The sequence below is a fragment of the Cuculus canorus genome, chromosome Z (assembly GCF_017976375.1).
Source record: "Cuculus canorus isolate bCucCan1 chromosome Z, bCucCan1.pri, whole genome shotgun sequence".
Taxonomy (NCBI): domain Eukaryota; kingdom Metazoa; phylum Chordata; class Aves; order Cuculiformes; family Cuculidae; genus Cuculus; species Cuculus canorus.
The window spans coordinates 43,925,417-43,945,909 of NC_071441.1; the positions used below are offsets into that span (position 1 = coordinate 43,925,417).

Consider the following 20,493-nt stretch of genomic DNA (forward strand, 5'->3'; position numbering starts at 1 on the left):
GGAAAAGCAGCCTGGGGCTCATGCTGTGAATAGGTCACCGGTGGCACCCTTAACAGGTTATCTCACATGACAATAACATGCTAGACTGAAAGCTCCTGGGTAGTCCTAATCCTCAGCTGTGCCAGGAACTAGATTATCATGAGACCCAGCTGCACAGTCAGCCATATCCAGTCTAGCCAACATCCAAACTAAATCCTTTGGAAGCTCGTGTCATCTGCCTTTGAATTCCCAGAGCTCTTTCCTTCAGACTCTTTCATGTGTTCTCTGGGATCCAACATTTGTGAACATTTTTTCAGACAGTTCATAAAATTAGGAAGATTGTAAGGGACTGGACATTTTAAGCCTAACTAAATAACCCACTCTAGAGGCCTTAGGAGTTTTTGATGTTCCGTTCTGCGTAATATTTTAGCCCTGAGGAGGCACACAGTGGCATCTAAATATGAAAAGGTAGAAAAGCAAAGGGTAGCAGATGGTCATAGAATCATAGTCATAGAATCATAGAATGGTTTGTGTTGGAAGGGACCTTAAAGACCATTTAATTCCACACACACACACACACACACACACACACACACACACACACCCCCCGCCATAGGCAGGGACACCTCCCACTGATCAGGCTGCCCAAAGCCCCATCCAACCTGGCCTTGAACACCTCCAGAGATGGGGCATCCACAGCTTCCCTGGGCAATTTGTTCCAGTGTCTCACTACCCTCATCGTGAAGAATTTCTTCCTAATGTCTAATCTAAATCTTCCCCCCTCCAGTTCATAGTCATTCCCCTCGTCCTATCACTACATGCCTTTATACAAAGTCCCTTCCCAGCTTTCTTGTAGGCCTCCTTCAGATACTGGAAGGTCGCTATAAGGTCTCCTCGGAGCCTTCTCTTCTGCAGGCTGAACAACCCCAACTCTCTCAGCCTGTCTTCATACAAGAGGTGCTTCAGCCCTCTAATCATCTTTGTAGCCCTCCTCTGGACCCGTTCCAATAGTTCCATATCCTTCTTATGTTGAGGATTGCAGAACCGGACACAATACTCCAGGTGAGATCTCAGAAGAGAGGAATTGAGGGGCAGAATCACCTCCCTCAACCTGCTGGCCACACTGCTTTTGATACAGCCCAGGATACAGTTGGCCTTTTGGGCTGCAAGCACACATTGCCGGCTCATGTCAAGCTTCTCATCAATCAGCACCCCCAAGACCTTCTCTGCAGGGCTCAGGCATGGTCTCAATTACATCATGCTCCAGCCTGTATTGAAACTGTGGATTGCCCCGACCCAGATACAGGACCTCGCACTTGACCTTGTTGAACCTCATGATGTTCACACAGGCCCACTTCTCCAGCTTGTTGAGGTCCCTCCGGATGGCATCCTGTCCTTCTGGTGTTTCAACTGCACCACTCAACCTGGTGTCATATGCAAACTTGCCGATGGTGTACTCGATCTTCCTGTCTATATCATCAATGAAGATATTAAACAGGACTGGTCCCAGTACAGACCCCTGAGGGACACCCGTTGTCACGGATCTCCATCTGGACATTGAGCCATTGACCACTACTCTCTAAGTATGACCTTCCAACCAATTTCTTATCCACCATATGAGTAATTCTGATGTTTTGTGTTGGATCAAGATGGGAACAAAACCTGAAATTGCCATCATAACTTGCATGTCAGTCTCTCTTCATCTTTTTATTAAATGTGTTTGTTCCAGTAATGACCAAAGAATAAATGTGAACAGGCCCTCACTCATCATTGTACAAAGTTAAATATGTAGAAATGTATGTTGTATTTTAGTGTTTTATATCTAAATATTTAGTGTTTTATTTGGAGGCTGTTTGTGGTACATGATGTCCTACATGCAGCCAGCCAGTTAGTAAGATTAACAAGCATTTTGTGCTATGCAAAACTGCTATTTTGGTAACATTGCATCTCCTAATCATAAGGCTGAAAGTGATTTATGAGTGTACAAACTTGCATATCCTCAAATAAGAAACAACTTGTTAATGTGGAAGTAAAATGACACGAAGATTGGAACAAATTCTAAATTTCTAGAACCATTCTATCCAGCTCGGGTCAGCATAATCCAAGTTACCGTAAGGTTTAAAAATGCTCATCAACACCTTGTGTGACGTGATTCTCCAGATCTACCTTGTCCTTATCAACGCTTCTCTCCTGGGAAGGGTCTCTGCAATAGGAATAAAAGAACTACCCACTTCGGCTCAGGCAAATTTTCAGAAACTTTCTTCTACTCCTGCTTCACACGTTAGTTTGTACCATGGACATACTTGTCTGTCCATGTGCATATAGAGAGAATGGACACATTCGGAAAGCTAAGAGAGTCGTACCAGTACAGAAACTTTGATACTGACAACTGGCTGCAAGGGACCATCTGTCCAACAGTGCAAGGCTCTAAGACCATTCTATGGTCAGCATCACTACCAAAACATGAGTGTTGTTTCCCACACCCCTGCTACTGGACATCTTCTGAATATTTTAGTATTCTTGATATTACTACACATACAAGTTCAAAAGATCTCAGCCTAAGGTACATCCTTCTGTATCCCTCTGTAAATGTTTAATTACTCATGCTCACAGCATAATGTCCAGTTGACACAGGCTTGCACACATCCTGGTGTCTAGCTGTCCATTACCTTACAGTCACACAATCTTTTATGAACACTGTGTTAGAAGACATTTAAACATTTTGTATCACAGCTTATTGAGTATTTTGACAAAGATATGCAAAATTCCATACAATTATCACAATCTTTTAGTCTGATAATTAAAAAAGCGATTTAATACTACTACAAATATATTAAAATGCAAAATAAAAATATAAAAAATTAAACTCTCAAAATGTAGTGATCTACTAGATAGAAATTGGACATACGTAAAAGATATTCCTGCATTATAAAATATAACAATGCATGGAAATATACTGCAATTACCTTGACAATGTAACTCTAATGTCTGCTATATTCTTCATATTTGGATCATAGCAATACAACAAATCTAACCCAATATTCAAAACACAGCAGAACATACATAAAATCTTAACAATTTTGACTAACAGATAGCTGCAACAGTCTTGTTTGGATATGTGATAGCTTGTTCCATTTTTAACATTTCTAGCAGAAAACATGTAACTCAGCACTCTGGAGCTGAAAAGAAATGGGAAAGTGCTTATCAGTTCATGACTACATGGAAAAGATGGCACTTGTCTCTGGCTTTGTTATTATTAAAATCAGTGTTTCTGTAGAAAGCAAATTAACATCATGTGCAACAAAGTGCTTTAGAATATGCCAACATTGTAATACGAACCAATTCTATTTCTGCTCACCAAAACATCTGGTTAGTTTCAACATAATTTAAAAATGTATGAAACCTAGAAGCTTAATCATTTTGCTCAAAGTAACTGTTCTTTTGATAAGAATTTTACATCACCTGAATGAAAATGCCTCAAATTAAACAGAAGCAGACTTGTCTGCTTAAATCACTCTGGGATTTAAGCAACTTAACTTTACTCTTAGTTTGATGTTGCTCTACTGAAATTAATCAGTTTTGCTATCAATTACTGATGAGAGTTAGACATACATTTTCAATGTAAAAAAGAATAAAAATCATATTTCAGTTTACTTCACAGTGATTGCCACACTAAAAAAATAGGTTTTGTCAGACACAGATGTCTAATTTTTAACAATATAGATTATAATGTTTTAATCTAATTTCCACTGAAATGTAATAAGCAGCACAGTTCAACCTCCAAAGAAAATCATGTATTCCCCAAAGTGCAAGTCATCGAAGTACTTCACAGTGGTAACAACAGCCTTCTGGCACCTAAAACATAAATGACATCTGCTGGCTATTTGTTAATTATATTTTTGAATTGCTTATGGGTACACTAGAGGATATAGTCCAGGCTCTGATTTCTATTAATAGATGCCTGCTGTGGAAAGCATAAACACCCCTCTGTTGTATCCAGCCATTTTATACCTAAGACAGTAAGTGCCCTTATTTTAGATCATCTGCTCATAGTAAAATACAACAAACTGCTGCTCTCCTTTAATATATATGTAATAGCCATATGAATGCACAATGTGAAGTCTTCTAAGTTTTATGAAAACGTTTGTAAGCACACAAGAAAGACAGAATAATTTGAGACAGCAGTTGTGTTTAATGCTTTCATAGACCTCTGAGTTCAGTAATCCTTCAGAAATAAGTTAGGTTTAGTTCAAAGGGGTGTTTATCACAGCTATCTAAATGTCTTGAGATTAGACTAGACTGTAAATAACATAAAGTGAGCTTTCTTACTAGGCATCTATTAATTTCTCTTTTGATCACTCGGAAACAATTCAAGTGCAATAAGAGTCTGAGCCAAAACCCAGAACTGTTGAGCTAGAACGTTACACAATGTTTTGATAACTATTGAGTTCCAGAAAGTTCTGACAAAATCTTAGGTCTGCTTCTGTTTACTTCTTCAGTTTTACTGAACTGGCTAAATCTAAAGAAGGGCCACAGGTATGGAAGTTTTTTCCTAAGTTTTAGGACCACTATGGATACAAAAGCTAGTCCGTAATACAGAAGCTCAAATATTCTTTCCCACCACCACTGTTAAATCCCCACCTCTTTCTACACTCAGGAGGATGAACTATTATAATTATGCTGTAAGTAATGCTATTAAATTAACTGCTCTTTTGCAAACCAGGAGATAGCCTCTTAAGAAGTTTTAGCCTGTTTTTTAAAAAAATGTCCTTGAAAAGTATATACTCAGGGTAGACACAAACATTTACATGTTGCAACTCGTGGTACAGATAAAAAGAATTTCATAAAAACAGATTACGTATGTATTGACAAGTTGGATAAGAATGTAAAGACTAGTCTAGGAGCATGTATCTGCTACTTTTGGCACAGAACAAGCTCGACATTACACCTGCCCTGGCTAGGTGAAAGATTGTCTAAATACGAAAAGGCAGAACAAACACTAACAATGAAGCTTTCATGTGAGGAGCTGGAGAACTATGCAGTATAAGGGCAGGGCTGATAGAAATGTCTGCTTAAATGAGCACTCCAAAGGCAGAGCATCAAAGCTAGTTAAACACAAGAAGAGAGAGCCAATGGGAAGTCTACTATTGCAGGTTTTATTACCAGGTTAGACAAACATGTATTATTGGTGCAGTTGATTTGTCTTACTCCAAAGCAATAACTACACACCTTCTCAAAATCTATTTTCCTTCCTCCTCACCCTACCCATTATTGTTCTCATGATCTTAGTCCACTGCATTTTTTTCTTGGTCAAATTTACCTCTCTAGGTCATTTTCAGCCACTGGAACCAAGGGCTGTTAATAACTCCACTGCTCTCTTTCAAGACAGAAAAACAAAACAAGAGAAAACCTGGACACGCCAAGCCCAGAGGCAAAGGTCTTATTCTCCAGGGATAGAATCCTGTGTAAAACAGCTATCTCCTCACAAATCAGGTGACAAAGACCTGCCCTTTCCTATACCTCTTGCGTTCATGTGCCAGCTACCTAATTTTACAAATTTTATAGGCTTAGCTGGCCTGTCTGCTCTCTCCTACTGCTAGTAGGAGTTAGGATCCTTCAGGTGACAATTAGACGTTGGCTAGGCAAACTGCCTTCAGGATGTGCTCTCCCCACCAATTTCAGGCTGACTCTTGAAAGCCAATGAACCTCAGCTGAATGTGAGTTGAGGCTTCCATGCAGTAAAATAAAGGAATTTTGTCAGAGAATGGGATTGCAAAATTAAACGGCTCTTGGAGTTAACCTTTAACTTGAATGGCTAATCCAGTGGTTTGTATACCAAGTATAGGCAAGTTCCTAGTGTTCCCACAAGAAGAGGAGGAGAAGGTGCTTTGGCACAGTCAATATGCAGGATGTTGGCATTGGGAGGCAGGCCAGATGGGAGCTCTGAAAGACATTATTCTGTTGCTGTCTTTGGGTAATTCTCACTTGGACTAGTCCTGTGATGCAGACTACCCACACGGAGAAATGAGTAATAAAAACAATCAATGGCAATCAATAAAGAGAATGGCTCTTTGTCTGCTAAAAGTTATGTTTATCCAGCTTTGTAAGCTTGGTGGTGTGGAGCAAACGAAAGACCTTGCTCTTACTGACAGTAAGGAGGGAGAGAGAGGAAGCAAAAAGAGAAAAGGAATGGCCTTATCCCAGCAGGAAAAAAGTAGGGAGAGGGATGGGAAAGAATTTTCCCTGCATCTTTTCTCAAGTCAGAACACCACTGAGGAGGCATCTGTTTGATTTAATTCTCTGAAGGTCATTTTCACCCTGGAATCTTTGGCAATAATTTAATGTACAAGGCAGTGATACTTGTATTTACCAGGCATGAAAACATAAAGTATCACATTTCTTTCATAAAATTAAGAAGATGGTAGATAACTGAGACCCAATTAGACACATGGCTTATAACATTTGGGGCAAATATATATGTGTACATATGTAATTTTTCTAATATTTTACTGCCTAAACCAGAGTAACTGTCATAATTAATTCATATTTAACTGAATAATCCCTACTTTCCTGCTAAATAAATAAATAAATAAATAAATAATGTTTTCAGTTTGCATTTCTGGCAAAGTTTTAATGCAAAGGTGCTGATCTTTTATCTTCCTCATTTATCAAAAGTGCCTTGAATTACTGGGATTTTCAGATAGTGAATTTTCAGATAGTGTATTGTTATGATGAACCTCTACAGCTATACCTGAAAAATCACTATTTTGAAGAAACACTGGTTCATATTTAGAAAATAAATCTTGGGAAAATAAACCTGGCATGAAGTTACCAATTTAGAGACCCACTAACAAGATTCAGAATAAGGCAAAATGGTATCTACTACCAAACCAGTCTCTAAACCTGAAAAGAATTTTAACAGAGATAATAATATTTCACTGAGAGGCCAAGACTAAATAAATAGATTGATAAAAAAATTTCAGCTTTTTTAAATTATTTTTTTTTAAATAGCCATGGATAATAATAAATTAGCCAGGGATTTCAGCATTACTCCATTTTTATCAATTAGGTTTAAAAAGCAGTACAACATAAATGTAAGCTAGAATGGAATCAATCTCACTACAGAATAATGGAAAAATTAGCCATCAGAATCTATGTTTTATCTCCGTACTGTGTATCTGCAGAATGACTCCACTGGTAAAAAATAGTTCTAAAATTTAACTGATGTCCAAGTGAGAATGAAGGTGAAGAAATTAAGGGTGACTTCAGTTGTGTGTATGAAATGTTTAATGTTCAATATGACACTAGCCAGACTAAAACCACAAATTTTTGTACATCTGGATAGTAGAGAAAGAGGAACAGCAACAGCTGCAAAAATTTAAAACATATTTTGTACCATAACTTTTCATCCTGGATTTCTAAACTTTCTGTCTTTGGCCTTTACCCCTAATTCCTGTGCGAATTGGGTAAACAAACCCCAAATTGGTACTGCACAACTCTAAGTTAATCATATTTGTATTTATAAGTTAGTTATCTTAAAGGAATCTTCATTCATCTACAGAAAGAAATCATCAAGATTTTTTTTTCCAGAAATGACTACATTATGCAAAGTATTCATAGCTAACATAACAGTTTTAAGATAAATTTGTTTTACTAATGGTAGGGGCGTTGGAATTAGATGATCTTTAAGGTCCCTTCTAACCCAAACCGCTCTATGATTCTATGAATCTAATTTCAGTGTCCTCAATGGTAAAGTCATAACGTAATATAATATTTTAAAGTCATCCTGGTTTCTTTGAGAAGAGTCATGCCTATTCCTTGGGAACAAATTGATACATTGGCGTTTTTTTAACTGAAAAAAAATATTAAATAGCATCAGAAATCTGATTGAAGAGAAGATGTGAATGCATGTAAAACTATTAGACCATGAAATCAAAGTTGCAGTTTTCACAGAGCACTGCTAAGTATAACTTTTCTGACAAACTTAATAGGGAAGGAATTTCTAGTGTCCTTTATACATTTAATAATGCCTACTATGGTAATTTTTCATAAATTGTTTATTTGTATATAGTTACCTAATGCCTGTCTATACTTCATCAATCTATTGACATGAAATCAAGGAATGAGAGGAGTGACAAGCACTGCGTTTCAAAATGCCTTGTTCACCTGTTTGATTTGGTAAAACAAGAAAACGCTTCCCTGTTGGAACATGAAAATTGGTACATTAATATTCTACATAAATAAAAATAATTGTCAAACTAGCAAAATAATAGTGGCACCCATGTTCTAACAGAAGTAGGAATTTTGGAAAAAACCCATAATTTTTGTCTGATGTAATATTTCTGAAGAGTACATGCCCTTTCACACAAAATATGCTGTGTGTTATTTCCTGCAATAGCTGCAACTGGAATTTAAAATTTACAAAGAGTTTCCAACAAATAACATACAGAATATTTCATAATTAATGTAAGAACAACCTACAATGCCTATGTGTGGACAGTTCTGTTGCACATGACAGTGTATGTTCATCTGAGGTGCAGGAGTTCTAGGGTCAAATAGGAAAATCCTGTATGAATCTTAAAAGAATCTTTTATGGAGTTCACTGTCCACTGCTCACAACCAGGCCTAGGTACTAGAAAAATAAACACAGGAAAATTCACTGTATGATTATTCAGTTCTATCTCCAGTTTCTATTGCATACTTTTGTGTACAAAAAAAGAGCAACTAAATAAATAAACTCAGTGAAAACACTTAAACATGTCTGCTGAGAGGTGAAATGTTTCAATCGAGAACTTTAAACCTCTTTGTTAATTTCCATCATTTTTAACTTTTTTTTTCATGTACAAAACTGCAAAATAACATTTAATGAGGGATTTCTCTCAGCGATCTACCTCTGTTTGGCATAGCTCTTAAAACCAACTGCTTCACCTTATTGGATCTGGACCAGCAACTTGCTAAATAGCAAAGGAGATAAACACATGCTTACATAATCTGCTAAGTTGGGTATCTAATTATGTCTATAAATGTATCCAATTCGATACCAAAATTATACATCCATTTACTCCAATGCAGTACAGGTCAATTAACAGTTCTTAAAATTCAGTGGACTAGAGTACTGAAAGCTATAATCTGGGATCTGATACTTTTCAGCCTGCTTAAAACCCAAGCTGTATTACTGGACAAAGGCCAAAAGGAAAGACAGCTGCAAAACAAGATAACAAATACAAAACAGAGTACTAGCAATAGCTCTAGGAGAAACAAACAGGTAGGGATTCAAAATTTCACTTGTAAATGAGACAAGACAGTGACAGAACAGAGGCAAATTCTCTTCTAAGGTGTGTCTGCCGTGGGAGGTAGCTGGTCACACAAAGAACAACCTTTTGAGGTTTGTCACTATGGCGCATACCAGGAGGACAGAAACAATGAAGGATCAGTTACAATTTCCATTACAAAACAAACCAAAAACATTCTTTTAAGAAATCATACCATACAGGGATAGGAGGAAAAACTACTTACTGACATAGTTAAAGAGATTACAGGAAATACTGAGCAATGAAAAAAATACAAAATTTAGATATTTTTGCATTTTGATGTTCTAGTTGAGGATAACCAGATCTCACAATTAAAGGATGTACAGAGACAGTTGCAGGAAAGTATTTCTACCACATTTCCTTCCAGCCCATTCTGAAAGATCAAGGAGGGCCCATGATATTAATTCCCTTTGACATAAAGAAGTGATGACAATAGACTGCAATGTGTGGGGGTGCTGCTTGCCATATGTTTTCTGACACAGCTGAAGTAGCTATTTTTGAAACTGGATAACACAAATTTTACAGTATGGTCTGTGGGACAGAAATGAGCTAGAGCTACAACAGTTCTCCCTCTTGGTCAAAATGAACTGTTTACAGGACGTTTTGAAAATGCAAATCGCTTAACTGACCAAAGCAGGAGCAAGTTGGTCAGCAAGTTTTGCTGGACCTTTATGTACCTTTCATTACAGAGGAAGAAACTCAGTAGATTCTGTTTTGAACAATCCTACTGGAATTTTCATCAGTTTTTGTGCTGACAGTTTAATTTTCCAGAATTTACAAAGGTACCTGATTTTTCTTTTTACCATTTTTTTACCACCAGAAGCCTCTTAATAGGGGTGTTTTCCTAGAAGCAAAAGCACTATATGAAGAGAGAAAATGTAAATATCCAGAAACTTAGTCTTTAACACTGACCAGAAACAGGAGCAAGGAAGAAGAAATTCAGAGTAGAAATTAATACACTGTTTTGGAGAGAAATTCTTTCTAATTTTTGTTAGAATTCACTCACATGTTGACAGAAACACATCAAGATTTTTAACTCTTTATTCTGCCTAAAAACTGCTGATGTTTTATTGGTCATTTCAATGCCTAATCCTTTCTTCCTACCTACCCAAGTCTATGGCATTTGCATCAAGAAGTTAATTATGCTATGTGTCATCACTTTTTAAGTTAACTGACTGCCACAGTCTAGAAAAAAGGTAGACTATAGCTTCATATTTTCTCTCCTCCATTGCCTTCCAGCACTTTGACACACCCACAAAGCCCTTTGCTATGTGACCTCTCTGAAGAACCACAGCCTTTTCAGTCTTTCATTTCCTCACTTCTAAGTACTTTTATTCCTTTAAAACTGGAAACCTTTAGCTACTGATGGTTTTATTTACACAGACTAATCAATCAGAACTGTCTGTATGATTTCAAATGGAGATGAGTGACTGATTAAGTATTATTATAACAGTTTACTGTGTCTTCATTTCTTTTTTTAACTGCTGCTGCACCATGATAGAGGGTTTCTTTAAGATATGTTAATATAATTTAGATCTTTTTCCTTTGACTCATTCATTGTTTACTTAGAAGTACCCGGTACATACTACTTTTCCCACTGAATTTTCATCAACATTAAATTTCCTTAGCTCTTTCACGGACTGTTCATTCAGGTAACCCTGAACTTATTGTAGGAAAAAAAAATATTTTTAAGGTTAAAAAGAAAAATCTTCGGATTCTACCCTATATAAACACATGGGGCCACATTTTTTTATAAAACTTTGGTGTAATGATTTTCAGAGATTAGTGATAAACTCTTTGAATGGTTGTAGGTGAGTCACTATCTAAGCATTTAAAGACCGTAAGAGCACATACAAAAATACCCTAAGAGAAGAAAGAACACTTGACCACAATATTTAGCATTGTTCAGGAATACAATAAATTATATAGCAACTTATCCTGCCAAGGTATCTTAAAAAGCTACACAAAGGACCTACAACTAATATCTGTAATGCAATCTGTAGTTCTAAGATAAGTTCAAAGACTGGGAAAAAAGGAATAACAAATGCATTACTACAAACCTGCGTTTTCAGCTCCCACTACTTATAAGATTATAATGGATTTGACTGCCTTTAGTATTAGTAATTTCCCCAGTGAATCTTTGGGTGGAACAAAAATGTGGAAATGAAAACTGAGGGGTATTGTATACTCAAAATATCCACTTTCACTCAAACACAGGAGATTTGATTCAAGCTATCATCTTTTTGGCCTCAGTTTTCACATTTGTAAACTGGTTCAAGTCAGAATATGCTCTTTTACCACTGCCAAACTTCTCCCACTGAAACATTTTAACCCCTCCTGGGCTGACTGGCAGATAAACATGAGCAGTGGTGAAACCAATCACCCTGCTCCCTTGCCTAAGGAAAGGGGAAAGAAAAATGTGAAAGAGAGAGACTTGTGGGCTAGAAGCGACAACTAAAACAGCTTTAATGAAACAACAACAACAATAATAATAATAACATTAATAATAATGACAATAACATTAATAAGAAGATAATAAAATACAAAAAAATACACAAACTCGACCCCTCCAATGACTAAATGTCACTACTGATGCTGCAGCACATCAAAGAGAAGGAGTGCATTAGACTGGGAAGAAGGTGGCAGCTGGACTCAGGAATGCATGGATTCAAGATTAGCAGCAAAAGGACAGACAAGGTCCATATTAGACACCAGCCATCAAAGAAGAAGGCTTGACCGTTAAGATCCCTCAATTTTATACCAAGTATGACCTATACGGAACAGAATACTCTGTTGGTCAGTATTAGTTCACCTCTCCTCTCTACCTCTCCCTGCAGATGTGACCCTTTTTTGTCACCTTGACTTATGGCCTTCCACCCACTCAACGATGTTGTTGACTTCCACAGAAACAAATATAAACAATGGCCCATTGCTTTGGTGATAATAATATATTTTAAGTTTTATCACTTCTACAGACAGACACTGGCTGAAAACATGTAGTTAACATTCAGAAAATGAAGCTACTTAGACAAGGCTTAACTGAAAATTTAGAGAATTAATTCTGCTTTAACCCAAACCAGAATACCTACCTTAGTTCTCTCATGTTCCCACATTCATTTCATCTTCTGAAGAGGAAAGGAGAGAAATCAGTATTAAAAAAACTGCTTATGACCAAGCTGACTTCATTCCTTCTCCACGGCAGTTCTCCTAGGTGATATTGCTTCAAAGGCTGTACACACTGGGACACAAGTTCCCTGTGTGGCCATCCTCACAAATTTGATAAGGGTCTACGTTCCTTAACCAGTCACCAAGGGTCTGATGCCTACCAAACATCATAAGCATCACAATTACATACCATACCTACCCAAGTATTTGAATATTAATTAAGTGTACATTGGTACATTGGTGAGAGCATATTTGTGACATATAATACAAGTAGTGTAATCTTCCTTTCCCATAACCTTAACCTCCTGATTATGTAAACTCTTTAAAATCATAAAACAACATGAAAAATGTATGAGTGGATAAATAATATTTTATGCTGCTGGCATATGGGACACACTTCTTTTGTCTTGTCAGAGGACGGTATAGACTTCTTCTTCCAGACTCAACCACTCAGTTTTAAGCTGTTATTTTATTCTACTTTGTCAAATATTTTTATGGCTTGTACCAGTGACAGCCTGAAGCAAAATTCTACTTAGATTTCTAATAATCTTAAATAGCATCCCAGAATTAATTAGTAGCCATCTTCCTGGCATGAATTCAGTAGTAGAAAGGAATGAATAATTCTTGCATAGCAGGAACATGTAGCACACGTACCTCTCCTTGGCAGTACCTAATCTGGTTCCCACTCTTGTCAAAATGCATGTCAGAACTTCTGTTGAAGAGTGCTAGATCTCAAATCTAACTCAATTTTACTTAAATTCTATGAAGTCAACATACAAAACTTGGCAAGTTCAGGCTGATAAAGCCCTACATGTAAGGAGTCCGCTGATATGCATATAACACAAAGAAGTATCATTGAGATACAACTGCAATCAAGTAACATCAGGCAGTAACCACAAAAGACTCCTTAAGATATACTCAAGCTAGTAGTTGCACTTCACAGGCAAATGATGACAGTTTGGAACATGAGAGGTAGTAAAATCACTCAAATAGCCATGGTCAAAAGCAGTAAAATGAGTCTACACAAACCTGTAAGCATCACTTGGACTACAGAGGCTGTGAATGCAAAATGTCATCCTCTCAATTTGTACCTTCCAGTAGTCCTGGATTAATGCTTACAAGTATGACTTACTTTAGAATACTAAGATTTTCTTGTTTTCCTTTTTTTGAGAAAACTGTGTTATTATCATCCAGATGTAAAACATTTGATGGATATTCAAATCATGTATTTGACTCTTTTTTGATCTGACAAAACAGAAATCAAATAATTTCAGAGCGAGGGGACTTGCTGCCCAGGGCTGGCGGTCATGTTGCAGGTGCAGAGGAAGAGGAGCTTGGAATCCATAGGATTTATTATGGCATGTTTGGGGAGGATCTGAAGGTGGGAAAAAGGTGTTTAGGTGATCTGGTGAGGAGCAGGAATGGGAAAATGAGCGACGAGGGGCCAAAAAGAGCCCGTGGCAGGCAAGAAGTTGGTTGGTGGGTACACTTCTCAGCCATGCCATGCACCCAGTTGGCACTGCCTGTGCCAGCTGTTCACCAGACTTCTTCCTCACTCTGTCCTGGGCAACAGCTCTGTATGTGTGTGTGTGCACGTCTACACAGACGTGTGTAAAGGTCTGTCCCAACAGTTGTCATGGGGCTGCAACCTCAGGGTTTGTACGCTTGGTGCCAGTGACTGAGGAGACCAGGGGCAGCTGCTGGGCAGGCTAAGGGTTTGAGCCATAAGCCAGTTGCCAGAGCGACCCTCCTTATTCACTCATGCATACATGTTGTCACTTGTGGATCTCTGTCGGAGAGAGAAGCAAGATGAGGCTCTTAGTGCTGCCTGTGTCCGTGTGAGTGCTCTAGGTGTCTGTCTGTGACCAGTGTGTCCAGTCACATGTAGATAAGTACATGAGGTGTATGTGTGCTCTCTGTGTGTCTTCCTGTCTGGAGTGCATCTCCAGCCTCACTGCTGGCTGGACACAGCGACATGAAGCTAAGAAGCCTCGTCTCTCCTAGGCTCTTGGACCTGGCAGAATATATTTGCTCATTTACTTTGTTTCCAAGACTTTTTTTTAACTTTTTTCACATCACTAACCTGTTGCTAGACTGTAAGTACTAACAGTGCCAGGATATTTCTTGGAAATGTTAGATGGTTTCCCATAAGAAAAACTCAGAAAACAATATTGGAAACCATATATTATAATAAGGTAGAACAAAAACTAAGAGTTTTCCAAATAGTGAATGAAGTAGGCAAGGTGAAAAAAATGAAGGGATGAATGCAGCATAAATGACTGATAACTTCTTCTCAATTTTGATAATGAGATTTTATAGAATATAGAAAACCAAAATAAAACAACAGTTTAACAGAATAACTGTCATAATATGAGGAGAATTTAAAGAAAAGGACTGAAAATTATTTGTATGGTTAGAATGTGGTTAGCTGGCTTGAACTTCTGGAAATACAGACATCTTGTTTGTGGGCATTGGTGGGCTGCTAGCCAACTCACTTCCTTAGGCTTCTTTGTACAGTGGATATCTATCCTAAGGATATTCTTTTAAGAAACTAATGAATGGGATACAAAGATGTGGAAGTTAATTTTATCTTCAAGAAACATGATTATAGTAGCCGACAACTTTGAAAAGGAAAAATGAGAAACAGAAATCACTGCTGTACACCTCTGAAGGGTAAAGCAGTTCCTTACCCCTGTATTCTGGCTATCTCATGTCTATATGTAAACGATCTCCAGAAGTTTAATGTTTGAGATGACTTGTTGTAAATAATTCTAAAGAGCAAGCAATTAACTTAGAAGGAATTGAATAATGCAAAATAGATTTAGTTCACACAGAGATATCAGGAAGAAAGTACCAGAACAGGTTACTAGCTCACAGCAAAATGAAATAAGAAGATCTCTGGTGAGAGAGACTATGTGACCTCTGTCCTGAGCTACATGGCTGCAATCTGCATGCAAGGTTTGGAATCAAAATTAGCGCTCCATGGTCTGGACTGCAAAGTTACTGAGCACTCAAGCTGTCCAACTGATATTTCAGCAGTGCCTCAGTGCTACCCTGCAGCATTGTCTGCCATAAAATTCCTCAGAGACTGAGACAAGTAGAAATGACTAAAACTAGAATTATAACAAAAACAAAAAATCATGGAGTATCATTTTGATTTGAAGACACACTGAACTGCACAAAAAGCCTGTTCATTTGTTTATTTACATTTCCAGAATTGCTGCAATGTGTTGATCTATATTCTCAAGTTATTGTTGATGTAACTGCCTGCAGCCACAGCACTTTAACATAACAAACTCCATCTCTCCTTTGAATAATTTCTTCTTCCTAATGCATGTATATACACACTGCAATTTTCAAATGATGGGCAATAAAAGGAATGAATGAGACATTAAGTGCTCTGGATGATATGTGATAATTAAAGTCCATAATTATAAAGTCTTCACATTTAATCTCACTCTCTCACATGGAGAATTTGGCATTGTTTTTTAGAGCCAGTAGGGCTTCACTTGTCTCGACTGAACTGATGCAGTCACAGGATGACAGGCAGTCTATTGGATAGCGAGACAATCAGAACATGAAAGACAAACTAGCATTCTACAGCTAGACATGAAAACTCACAAATTCACGGTGGCGAGCACCTGTTGAATGACCTTCCTTCAGCTACCAAAAAAAGCACAGCATCTTGCAAAAATTTCCATTTTTGGATGGACATAAGATATACTCTCCACCTCACTCCTAAGTAAATACATTGCTAAGACAGTACTAAAAATTGACATCCTTTGAAGAAGCTATCAAAAACCTATCTTGCACATCAGTCTTCACACTGAAAATGTTAGAAATACTCAAAGATTAGAAATAAGTAGCTTAATTACACATGTACTCTTGTTACCACTGGCTCAATAAAAACAAAGCAGTGCTGTGGAATATTGAAGACGCACAGGAACATATCAAAGGCATGGCTGGAACAAGAAAAGCCCCTGAAACAGACTGTTCCATCACCACATCCGGCTGCCAGAAAATGGGTTTAATTTTCGAGTGTCTTAATCATAGGATTTATCTGGCAGCTTTTCAGAAGTGTTGCTGCAATTATCTTTTTTACTTGCAAGCTAGGATTAGCATAATACAAATACAGGCAATGACAATACAGTATTTGTTAGGACTTCATCCAGATTTCTGGGGAAAGAAAAACAGTATTATTTAAACACTGATCTGGATGAACAGCTGTAATAATTATAAAAGACAGAATAAAAAGCACAGTAGCAGAATACAAATATTAACCATGCATCTATTTGTTATGGAACAGGAAGGAAAAAAGAAGGAAGGAAGGAAGGAAGGAAGGAAGGAAGGAAGGAAGGAAGGAAGGAAGGAAGGAAGGAAGGAAGGAAGGAAGGAAGGAAGGAAGGAAGGAAGGAAGGAAGGAAGGAAGGAAGGAATACAAAAGAAGAAATGAAGGAAAAGAAGGGAAGAAGACCATGTGCTGACTGGGAGAGCCTGGCATAATTTCATGATGCAGAAACAAAGTTTTTAGATGCTAACAATGACTTCACCAAGGAGGCAACTAAGTAGGTGGTATAAAAGCAAGGAAGTAATGCTCAATAAGGTTCAAGCAGTGCACACATGGGATCTGTTTCAAAATTTTATCACTGAAGAACTGCATTGCAACTGTGCCAACAGCTTGCCCTACAGAAATGAGAAGTATGCAAAAACCCCAAATCCACCAGATTTATGCTCAATTAAAAAAACCCAACCAAACAAAAAATAAGGAACCTGGTCAAAGACAAAGCCAGAAAGGAGAACAAAAAGTTAGATTCCTCCGAGTGCTGACTGCTGAAAAATACAAGCAAATTTATACCACCCATCAAGAATGACTTGAGAAAGGTAGATAGAAGACTGCCACAAATAAGGCAAGTTACTAGAAGAAAAAAGTAATCCTTTGAAAAACTGAAGTTGTGTCCAAATATATTAAACTCAAAACAAAACAGATCATAAGCATGAGATGACAACCCAAACAGAATAAGCAGAAACGAGGTTTTTTAAAAAAAATGAGTAAGGAATCGTCCTTTACATGTATGTATCTGGAACAGCAAGCTTGTCAAGAGTCTAAGACCAATGAAGATATAGTAAGATCACTCAGGGTAGACAAGGCTGTATAAGGCAAGCAAAACAAGTTCTTGCCATCTGCCTGCATTGTGGAATTGGCAGATGTTCCTCTGCTGGAGCCCTTCTTTGCAAGGCATGCATAGAAGGGATCAGCCTGAACAGTAACAAGGCAGCAGGTCCAAATGTCAACCCACCCTAAGCTCTGGAGGAACTCAAGGATGAAACTGCTGAAGTATTAACTTTGATGCATAGCATCTTAAAACCAGTTTTATGCCTGAAGATGTGAACTTTGGAAATGAGATACTTATTTTTAATGATTTGAGGGGAGATCTGTGGAGATACAGACTTGTAGGTCTGCTGCCTGTTACCAGAGAAATCGTGAGAAATTATAAGCATAGAATTGGTGGACATGTGGGAAAATATGATTTCTGGAGTGTCAGCGCAGCTCTTGTACTTTGGGAGTATACCAGAGGTTTTTTAAGGCATTCACAAGCAAGTAGATAAGATTTAATTGAAACTATTTACATAGTTTTCAGAAACATTTTTTACAAGATCTCTTGCCAAAGGCTTTCAAGGAAACTGAGTATCAATTAAATGAGAGGGAAGGCTCATTAACACAGTAAAAAGAGATCTACAGTGCACTAATAAGCTGAACACTGTCTGTGCACCTTAAAAAGCATCTGGTAGAACCAGAGAGGAGCAAGGATGTATGGAAGAGTGTCCACAGGAGAAAGGACTTTAGAACTAGTGTTCCAGCTAGCTTTAAAAAGGGGCAAATGGAAGAGAGATCTAGTCAAGGTCTAAACAGCCATAATAGTCATGATGTCATAAAGCGGCTACGTGTCCCACTGTATCATATTGGGTATCAAATAAGCACTATGGAGTACCCAGTGAAGCTGGCAAATGGCAAGTTCACAGTAGAAAATGGAGGCAGTTCCTTGTTCCACCTTTATATGTGGAAGTCCCTGCCACAAGACATTGGGGAAGCTGCATAATGTCAGGGGGAAAACAGGCCAGTTATGGAAGAAGAAAGCTTCTCTGGCTTGCTTAGCCATGCCCTAGCTGTGAAGTATTGGAGGCTATGTTTGCTCTGTTCTTAGGCAGTCTATCCCCGGTGGCCACTGCTGCAGGCTGGTTACTGGATTAAACAAACTTATTGTCTTATGCAGAACTACTGTTCTGTTCTGATCTTCTTACATGGATGTTAAACTCCCTTTACCAATGCTGATAGCAATTCTCACAGACCCTTCTGATGCCCTTGAGTGCCAAAAGGATATATCTGCTGGCAAAAGTTACCTCTGATAAAGGCAATATATTAAGCCAACCATATTGGATATTTTATTCAGTAAACACACATAGTATGCAGGTACACATAAGTATTAATCCACTGTTGTTAAATTTTTAATCTACCAAAACCACATGTTGTATTTTCAGTACTACTTTTGCATGTTTGGCAGGACACTAAAACCCTGCACAGCTCCTTTCTGCACACTTTGTAAAGAAAAACCCCACTTTTGTTAATATTATGTGGCAAATGATTTTAGCTAGAATTAGAGTAATTTATTGCTTACTTTTATTTAATGTGCTAAACTTCTGCTTTGTTCACCAATGTCACCCAGAATCTACTGTGCTAATGTTTTAAATAGTGGTATGGCAGAAATAATTTAATGAAGAGATTAAAGTGAATATTATTATTATTATTTTCTGTCTTCAAGGTGTATTTTTTAGTACGGCATTTTTCTTGGCAGTTACTGGAAGTTTGTGTGCCTTTTATTCTCCTTTACAATTACAGATCCTCTCACCCTTCACCACGCCACGAGAAGTGCCAGGACTTCTATGAAGACTGACTGCATTTTCTTCTTACTCTTGCCAGCTTCTCATATAATAGTATTTCTAAATGTCCTTGATGCTTTTGGCTCTAAGGCGCCTGCATTTTTCTCATCTATCTTAAAATCATAGAATGGTTTGTGTTGGAAGGGACCTTAAAGATCATTTAATTCCACCCTCCCTGCTATGGCCAGGGACACCTCCCACTAGATCAGGCTGCCCAAAGCCCCATCCAACCTGGCCTCAAACACCTCCATGGATGGGGCATCCACAAGTTCCCAGGGCAACCTGTTCCAGTGCATCACCACCCTCACTGTCAAGAAGCTCCTCCTTACGCCTAGTCAAAATCTGCCCCTATTCAATTTATAGTCACTCTCCCTAGTCCTATCACTACATGCCTTTGTAAAAAGTCTCTTCCCAGGTTTCTTGTAGGCCTCTTTCACATATTGAAAAACCATTATAAAGTCTCCTTGGAGCATTCTCTTCTGCAGGCTGAACAACCCCAACTCTCTCAGCCTGTCTTCGTACAAGAGGTGCTCCAGCCCTCTAATCATCTTTGTAGCCCTCCTCTGGACCCGTTCCAATAGTTCCATATCCTTCTTATGTTGAGGATTCCAGAACTGGACGCAATACTCCAGATGAGCTCTCACAAGAGAGGAATAGAGGGGCAGAATCACCTCCCTCAATCTGGTGGCCACATTGCTTTTGATGCAGCTCAGGGTACGGCAGGCCTTTTGGACTGCAAGCACACATTGCTTGCTCATGTTGAGCTTCTCATCAATCAACACCCCCAAACTCTTCTCTGCAGTGCTAGTCTCAATTACACCATGCTCCAGCCTGTATTGAAACTATGGATTGCCCCGATCCAGGTACGGGACCTTGCACTTGGCCTTGTTGAACCTCATGATGTTCACACAGGCCCAATTCTCCAGCCTAACTAGGTCCCTCTGGAAGACATCCCGCCATTCTGGTGTGGCAACTGTACCACTCAGCTTGGTGTCATCTGCAAACTTGATCTCACTATCTATATCATCAATGAACATATTAAGCAGCACTGGTCCCAGTATGGACCCCTGAGGGACAGCACTTGCCACGGACCTCCATCTGG

General features: G+C 38.3%; 1 long non-coding RNA gene across 1 annotated transcript in view; it reads left to right on the plus strand.

Moving 5' to 3' along the window:
- LOC128850331 (uncharacterized) overlaps positions 1-8,619 on the plus strand; it is a 111,833-nt gene extending 103,214 nt beyond the window's left edge. Inside the window, exon 5 of the long non-coding RNA XR_008447646.1 lies at positions 1,014-8,619. This is a non-coding gene — a long non-coding RNA (uncharacterized LOC128850331). The remainder of the gene's footprint in view (positions 1-1,013) is intronic.
- The last annotated feature ends 11,874 nt before the right edge of the window (positions 8,620-20,493 follow it).